The following is an 8,819-nucleotide window of genomic DNA, read 5'->3' on the forward strand; positions in this document are numbered from 1 at the left end:
CGTTGCAAATCATTTTGTGTCAGTACTAGGGGTGTGCGATATTGACAAAAAATAATATCTCAATATTTTCTGGGATTTTATCAATAAATATAATTAGACAATATTTTGCTGAGTGTGTTATTGTGCTGATATCTTAAGGACAACCGTGGACAGCTGACTCCTAAAGTTTTTGATATTCTTCATATTCTGTGTGGTCAGTTCACAGCAGTGATAGAAATTAATCTTTTCCAATAATTTAGATTGATTTTTACCTTTTACTAAAAGTGTGCATCAGATTGCGTTGATCAAAGGTATAACCTGCGACCTAGACATGCACCCAGGATTACCTCAGGTTGGGCGACCAATAAGTGGACCAATCCATTCCACACAGACCGGTTGGATTTAAAATGAGTCTGTTAATGTAGTGTGGGGTGTACATATTTCTCTAAGTCTCCATAATGTTATAACAATATACTGTACCGTTATTGTTTTTTGTTGACTGTTTTTAGGTTAACCAACACTGTTGTGTTTTCTTCTTATAAAAGTAAAATCTATCCTGTAAAATGTATTTTGCCATGGGTTTTTGAAATGCCTATGTGTTTTCTTTTCTGTTTGCTTGTCACATTTTCTTTATGTATTCTAGGACAAAGTGGTTTGGTGAGTTAAAAACTGTCATGTATGTTGGTATTTCTCATCATGTACCACTGGTTTTCTTTTTGAGGGGAGTATTTACAACTATTCATGTATGGGGTTGTTTATGTCCTGTATTTTCAGAGCTGTTGGCTGAGGACAGCCAATTTGTTCCAGGGGGGACTCTGTAACGGCCACTAGAGCATTTACGGTAGTTTTGTGGCAGATTGACATCTGCGCATGTGCATAGCATATGTCTGTACGTGTTGAAAAAGGTGAAGAGATAACTTGCTCTACCGACATCTTTATTTTATTTTATTCCTTTCTGTTTGTGACCTGAGTTGGATGCTTGTGTACTTTTTTTCCCCTCACTCGTTCCCCCATGTATGTGGACGAGTGTGTCGGTGCTTGAGGTGTTTTATTAAACTCGGGAAAATACGCCATCCTCTCGTCTCCCGTGCATTATTAGCCCCACACAGTTTCCCATCTGGGCTGTTTAACATTTCAACTCGGTGTTACAGTGCGACCAAAAAAGTTTGAGAACCACTGGTCTAAAGTTAACAGACAGAGTTTAAAAAGTGCAGTCCACATGTTAACATATGTTTATTACAGTGACTTTGACTTTTATTACATGACTGTCAATTACCTAAAGTAGTGTGGTAAAGCAACAGATTTGTTTTTATATTTCTGCAATCTACTTTAGTTTGTGTGATTTGTTACTGACTTTCATATTAATGTTTACACCAGGCTTATTTGTCAGTGCTTTATGTTGTCATAATTATTACATGCTTACAAGGTTGGAAGTTATACTAGTCATTAGTATATAGTCAATATACTGTGATTGTAGTTGTTAAATAAAAATGTCATTCATATCAATTCATGCATCACCTAATTTCATCATAACATATAGGCCTGGCCTATAAGAACATTTATGTTTAATATATCTAATAGGGTGTTGGTCATACTATACAATGATTTATAGCTTGTCTTTGTTGAATAATACAGAACATAAAAAAAAATTGCATATTAAATCGCAATCGCACAGACTTGGATTAAACAAATTTCAAAGATTGAAATAATAAGCTTGAAATAATGATTGCCTTGAAAAAATGGATGTGCAAAAAAAAAAAAAAACATTTAAATATCTATATGGCAGTATACAGTAGTATGTGTTAGTTTTGCCAATGGTATTGACAATTATTAGTTGTCATGAAATCAAAAATTACCCTACTTACTTTTTAGTGCACATTACTAGTCTTGTGGTGAACAATTGAACCGTGCAAGTCAATACACTGGAAAAACAATTGTCTGCCGTCGTAATCTTTAATCAAAAACTGAAAATTGGCTTCCGCTCTGGAATGGCGTTCTGGCTCTGATAACGTCAGTTTGATGGCTTTGGGAGAATCCTCTTGTTAATTCATGACGTAAGGACTGCTGTTTCCCGGTCCATGTCTCTACTCATTTCACTTGAGAATACTATCTGAACAGCCATTTATGAGCATTATTTAATTAATATTACATATTAAGCTAAGCATTTAAAAATTTGCTGTGCACACTACAGTCTCCATGCTCACAGTGTCTCAGACACTAATATTTTAGCTGAATCACTGTAAGACTATCTGGGATTTCAGTATGGAGATAAAGGTTGGGATTATAATTTTTCAGTAGTACATGACATCGTGGGTGTATATTAGCACAGTTTGTTGTTTTTTGGGGGCGTCAGGCAGAGCATTAGGACCCAGAAGCGGTGAAGCGTGATATTAGACGTAACAAGCAGATATTCTTAACCACTATCCAACCGTGAATCTGCTATGACCAAGACCTCTGGATTGGAGGTGCACCACAATAAAACCCCGCCCTTTATTTAATATTCTGTTTCACTTGGAAATACATCACAACACTGAAGTCAGTTGCAACTTCCGGCTCACGGGTACTTTGATAATTATATTTTTCAAGGTATTGAAGTTAGAAATTCCTGTATCATGACCACTAATTCACATACTTTGTCAATAAGATAAAAGTGGGTTTTGTTCAAAGTAGCTATTATCCACATATATCTTTGATATGAATTAATATTTTTTGGTAATTCATTAAATATCGCCGGCTAAAAAGTAACTAGTAACTAGTACTCTGAGTAGTTTTTGAGAGGAGTACTTTGTACTTTTACTTAAGTACTTTTTTGGCACCAGTACTTTTACTTGTAATTGAGTGTTATTTCAGCAATGTAACAGTACTTGTACTTAAGTACAAATTTTCAGTACTCTTTCGACCACTGCATGCCTCTGTAGGTGTGTTTTGTTTAGTTTTTGCAATATACTCGATAATGTCATGATGTCTCACGGGTTCAGTATTTGTACTAAACCTGCGCAGATTTGGCTTGCATGAACTTCCCCAAGAAATTAATGCGTGAACATAACACGCCAAATTGGCTAGTGATTTGACAGTGTTACCCGCCGCAGCTAATTTTTACCCGCATTTGGCGGGTGTTAATTTCAAACCCTGCTTGTAATGGCAGAGGACATAATTGGGGAGTGTTTAAACACCAGCCTGCAGCTCAAACAGCAGACAGAATCAGGGATGTTGGAAGCTGTGAAGTATGTTAAAGGGGTCATATAATTTCTCTAAAAAGAACATTATTTGGTGTATTTGGTGTAATGAAATGTGTTTATGTGGTTTAAGGTTAAAAAAACACATTATTTTCCACATACTGTACATTATTGTTTCTCCTCTATGCCCCGCCTTTCGGAAACGCGTTGATTTTTACAAAGCTCATCGGTCTGAAAAGCGAGGGTGCGGAAGGCCAAATAAAGTGCTTTTGCTTTCGCACTGAAACACAGCGTCTCCCTGACATGGCTTTATCAACACTACTGCTGTTCCTGAAACCACGCTTTCTTTCTTTGCGTGCACATTTGGGCGGTGTTATGCAAATCTTCCCACATCATGACGTAGCCATGTGGGGGCGTGTTAAAATGAGCCATTTTAAGGGGGTGTGGTTGACTCTTAACTTTTATAAAGAATATCTCTTTGGATTTGAGACTTTAGTCTTTGCAACTTTACAGATCTTCTTTATGCACCAAGAGCTTGTAACACTCCAAAGAGAAAGGAAAAATTGAAATCACATCATATGACCCCTTTAAGAAAAGCATGGCATGCAAAAAATTGAGAAAGTGCTACTGAAAGCTGAATTGGACAAAGTAGTGGATGAATATCCTGAATTAAACTAAAGACAATTGCAGGTGCAGCTTAACATGTTTGAGACTATATACACCTTTAAAACTACTGTAGACTTTGCAGAAATCATTCGAAAAATGGTTCCTGAAGTGAGTGGCCATTTCAGTCAAGTTGACACTTTAGTAAGGCTGTTGCTGGTTGTCCCTGCTTCCTCCTCAGAAGCCGAGAGGAGTTTCAGTGCCCTGAGGAGGCTCAAAACTTGGTTAAGATCATCAGTGAGTCAGACAAGGCTCAACTGCCAAGTAAATGATAAGCGCAAGAAGATATTTTGAATCCTTAATTTTAAATCGAATGAAGAAGTTGTGAATTGTTATGTAACATTGTAAATGATTGTTTTCATCTGGGGGTTGTAATGATGAGTGAGATGGTGTTAGATTTTATGGAGTTGCAAATTTACTTTTTTCATGTTAAATTTATTGAATATTTGTCTTTATACTTTTGTTCCCTTGTCTATTTTTTTTTTTTTTTGAAAAAAAAAAAAAGAAGTTATTGTGATGTGTATATATAGGAAAAGTATTAGGGTAAAACATAAATGTGAAGATCTTGTGTTTTGTGTGTGTGTGTTTGTATATATCTTAGATAGATAGACAGACAGACCAAACCGACCTTTAAATGTTTTAAATGTTCTGTCCACTCAGTTGTGAAGTATAGTGTGTGCAAAAAACTCAAATTAGTTTACCCGATGCGAATCCCAGGAATTTTAGTCCGTTCCGTTGGCGTGGCTCGCCATCTGTTTTGTTTCTCGAATAGTCAGTCCCGCGTTAGCAATTGATAGCTTGTACAGAGTCCGAAATAACACGGAAAAACCTGCCCTGCACATAACTGTCACAGTTTCTGTTAGTTTGAACCTTTTGTTTGCCCTGTTGTCTCTGCCTTTTTAGTTGTCAAGGTTTTTTATTTGATTTCATCATTCTGTTCACATGTGTCTCGTTAATCATCTTCATTTGTCTGTGTATTTAAGTTCCTGTCTGTTCAGTCCTAGTTTGCCGGTTATTGTTTGATGTTACCTGTGTGTGTATGGACTCTTCCATGTTCCTGTGGATTTAATAAATGTCTGTTTGGATTATCTTCTTCGTCGTGTGCTCCTTTGTCTTTGCACCATGCTACAGAGCGTGACAGAATAACAGGCCAGAAAATTAAGTGGCGTGTTTCCCCTCATTTGTTTTCTTTTTTTTGAAAGTCTTTTATTTTTTTCATGGATTGCCCCAAATTCCTCCTCCTCCTGCTGGAGCAGGGGGAACTTGCCCTCGAGGAACAAACCAGACTATTCCTGGAAATCTCCAACAATACCAGCTACCCGGATGACGCAGTTGTCCAGAGACGGTCCTCGAGGGGATTTCGCCGTCTTCGTGGAGTGGGTGCTGGTGAGCTGTAATTTGCCATGGACTCCGTACTACGTTGATGAGGATCTCGCCAACCCCACTCCGGACCCAGTACCCAGCCAATCACCACCCCACTGCGCGAAGCCCCTGCCTGAGCCCACCGCAGATGGAGAGCCAGAGTCTGCCACGACCGACGAGCCATCACTGATAGGAGCGACAGTGCTGAGGATCGCCAACGGAGCCAGAGACTCTCATGACGTCTGACCAGGTGTGTGAGCCGGCATCAGAGCTCACATGTGTGGATACTGCAGTGGAGAGCGAGAGCGCGGAGGAAAGCCCCGCCCAATGCACTACCTTTGGGGGTAAGCAAGAATTGGACTCAGGTATTTAATAGACTTTGAGAGTGAAATTCCCTGTTTTCTGCCATCCTCTAAACTTCCTGTATGCCCTGAACTGTCTGTCAGTCCCATCTCAACCATGGAGGTCGTGCCCGAACTGTTTGTCTGCCATGAACTATCTGTCTGTCCTGTTACGGCCAAGGAGGCCGTTAATGAACTGTCCGTCTGTCCTAAAATGACCGTGGAGGTCTGTTTTGAACTGTCTATCTGCCCTGAACTCTCTATCTGTCCTGTCTCGACCACAGAGGTCGTTCCCCTATCTATAGCGCTCCTGGTGCTCTGAGTCGCTATTTGGTGTGTGTGTGGGCAGCATACACCATCCTGGAACCCCTTGACTGTCATGAGCTCCCACCCACCCACCCTCCCTCTTCCACCACCTCTTCACCAGTCCTCACCATCGCCTCAGCTGTCTCCTTTCAGCCCCTCTGCTCACCATCAGCCCACCATCAGTGGTGTGGGTTAGCCGCGACTCTGCCAGTCTTCATCGGCGTCATGGCTGGAGGATCCTTTGTCTCAGCCTCCTCGGCCTGGACTCCACCTCGGTCTGTCTACCCAGCGGCTCCTCCATGGCTCCTAGCTCCCTCCTCTCCGCCGTGGCCCGTCAGTCCACTAGCTCCGCCGGACTCCCTTGTCCCTCCGGCTCCGCCTTGGTTGGTCGTCGACCTGCCCTCGCCTCAGGACTACACTCCTCCAGCTGCACCTCATCCCTCCATCCCTCTGGCTCCGTTGGACTCCTCCCTCCCCTCTGGCTCCTCCTGGGTCCTCTGTCGCAGTTTCTGTTAGATTGAACCTTCTGTTTGCCCTGTTGTCTCCGCCTTGTTAGTTGTCATGGTTTTTGATTGGATTTCATCATTCTGTCCACCTGTGTCTCGTTAATCATCTTCATTTGTCTGTGTATTTAAGTTCCTGTCTGTTCAGTCCTAGTTGGCCGGTTATTGTTGGATGTTACCTGTGTGTGTGTGTGTGTGGACTCTTTCTTAGTCCTGTGGATTTAATAAATGTCTGTTTGAATTATCTTTTTTGCGGTGCGCTCCTTGTCTTTGTACCATGCTACAGAGCATGACAATAACCTTACAGCACACTTAATTCACTCACATCAAATCATCACAATCTTGAAATGAATTTTGATTCCCTACCATTCACTCAACAACTTATTAGATCACAAGATCAGTTGTTAACAGCATACAAATGATATCCGTTCAAAACATTCATACAGCTCATACAGTACATCAATTCAAATAACACAGAACAGTATTGAAGGGAATTGAACGCACAAATTGCCCTGTAATACAACACAGTTAATATGTTGTCTCCCTTGTATGATGCAGTTGATCGATTCAATCTCAATGTTCTTAACTCAAGAGTATTACTCTCACTCAAAACAGCAAATCTTGTTAAAGGGGGGGTCTAATGCTATTTCATGCATTATTTACACTGTTAAAGAGTTGGATTATTATGCTAAACATGGCTAAAGTTTAAAAAAACGATTCCTGTGCCAAATACACTCCTTCCAAATTTGTACAAGTTTCAGAAAGTTTTTTTTTTTTTTTTCGAGCATGGCCCTGTATTACGTAATAAAGGGAGGAATTCCTTATATGGGCACTTCTCCCAGAAAAGAGCGTGTGCGCCCGTACTCCAATGGGGCATTGGAGGCCCAAAGAAGAGTACGCTAGTGAGATGGAGTCTACTATCCATCTAGAGAGTCTTTGCTTCATAACCGGAAGCCCTTTAGTGCGGTTACCGAAGCTGACAAAGAGTTGTTCTGACCGCCTATAAGGGGCGGAACGCTCAATATAGATTCTCAGAGCTCTGACGGGGCAGAGCAGAGATAGCTCTCTTTCCTCTTCAGTTGAAGGAAGCGTGGAGAGCGTAATGACCTGTGCTCTGAATGGAGTGGAGAGCACCTTAGATACTTAACCGTGCCTTGGTTTCAGGATGACTTTAGTGTTGTTAGGCCTGAATTCCAGGCAGGCAGGGCTAATAGAGAGCGCCTGCAGGTCCCCTATTTGCTTTACTGATGCCAGTGCTAGAAGCAGAGCAGTCTTCAGCGATAGCGACCGAATGTTGGCAGACTATAGCGGCTCGAAAGCGGGCCCTTCAGGGCCCTCAGCACAGTGGGCAGATCCCATGAAGGGACGGTACGGGGACGAGGCGCCCTGCCTCCTGGCACCCCTTAGGAAGTGGATGACTGTGCTGTTTCTGCCCACCGATTGGCCATCAATAGGGGCATGAGAGGTCGCTATAGCCGCCACATAGACGTTGAGCGTGGATGGGGAACATCCCTTATCCAGCAGCTCTTGCAGAAATGACAACATCTCTGTCAAATCGGAAGTATTTTATTTTTTCCGCTATCACAGCGGTTGAATGCTTGGGCGCATGAACGGACCCATTGTTTGCACAAAACACATTTCCCTCTGTAGCCAGATTTGAATGGGGTGTCAAGAGGTCTAAGAGAGGCTGCTTGAGGGGCGGTCCGGCCCTAGCGAGATCTGACCCCGTCCTCTTCCTGTCTCGCAGATCAGGAAGACGCCTGAGGCGTCGGTTCCAACGCAATCTTGGGTCTGGGTCCCTGGCGCTTAGGGAGAAGGTAGTGTTTGGCTGAGCGAGAGCGTCCCCGCGTCTGCTGCGCTTTAGCGGGCTCAACGGCGGGGGCGGCAGGTGCTGGTTTTGCGGGCTACTGAGTCGGCGCAGACTTAGGGCAAGCAGAAGCAGCAGTGGAGCTGGAGCGCTTAGGCAGGAAATGTCGCATAGCCTGGGACGATTTCTGTGCCTCCGTGAAGCGCTCAGTGAATCCTTCGACCGCTGGGCCGGAAAAACCTTTGGGAGAGACTGGAGCATCGAGGAAAGGGAACTTATCCGCGTCCTTAATCTCTGTCAGCATCAGCCACAAATGGAGCTCGAGCACCACAAGGCTGGCCATCGATCTCCCGATCGCCTGGGCGGTGGTCTTGGTGGCACGCAGAGCCAGGTCGGTTGCACTCCTCAGATCCCTGAGGGTCACAGGGTCCAGGCCAGACTCATCGGAGGATACGAGGATTTTGGCCTGGAAGACCTGGAGGACCGCCATTGAATGAAGCGCCGAAGCCGCCTGTCCAGCTGGAACGCTGACGAGGGGCCTGGTGGCACCCCGGCAGGAACCACTCATCCAGACAGCTGCGAGAGGGCTCCTCCGGCAGAGAACACTCTAAACCCAGCTCTTCAACCGCTTTGGAGAGGATACGGAGAAGCTCGGCATCCATCCCGTCTTTGGTAGCGCTGG

Source organism: Sinocyclocheilus rhinocerous, unplaced genomic scaffold, assembly GCF_001515625.1.
Source record: "Sinocyclocheilus rhinocerous isolate Xijiao unplaced genomic scaffold, SAMN03320098_v1.1 scaffold1337, whole genome shotgun sequence".
In the NCBI taxonomy this organism is placed as follows: Eukaryota; Metazoa; Chordata; class Actinopteri; order Cypriniformes; family Cyprinidae; genus Sinocyclocheilus; species Sinocyclocheilus rhinocerous.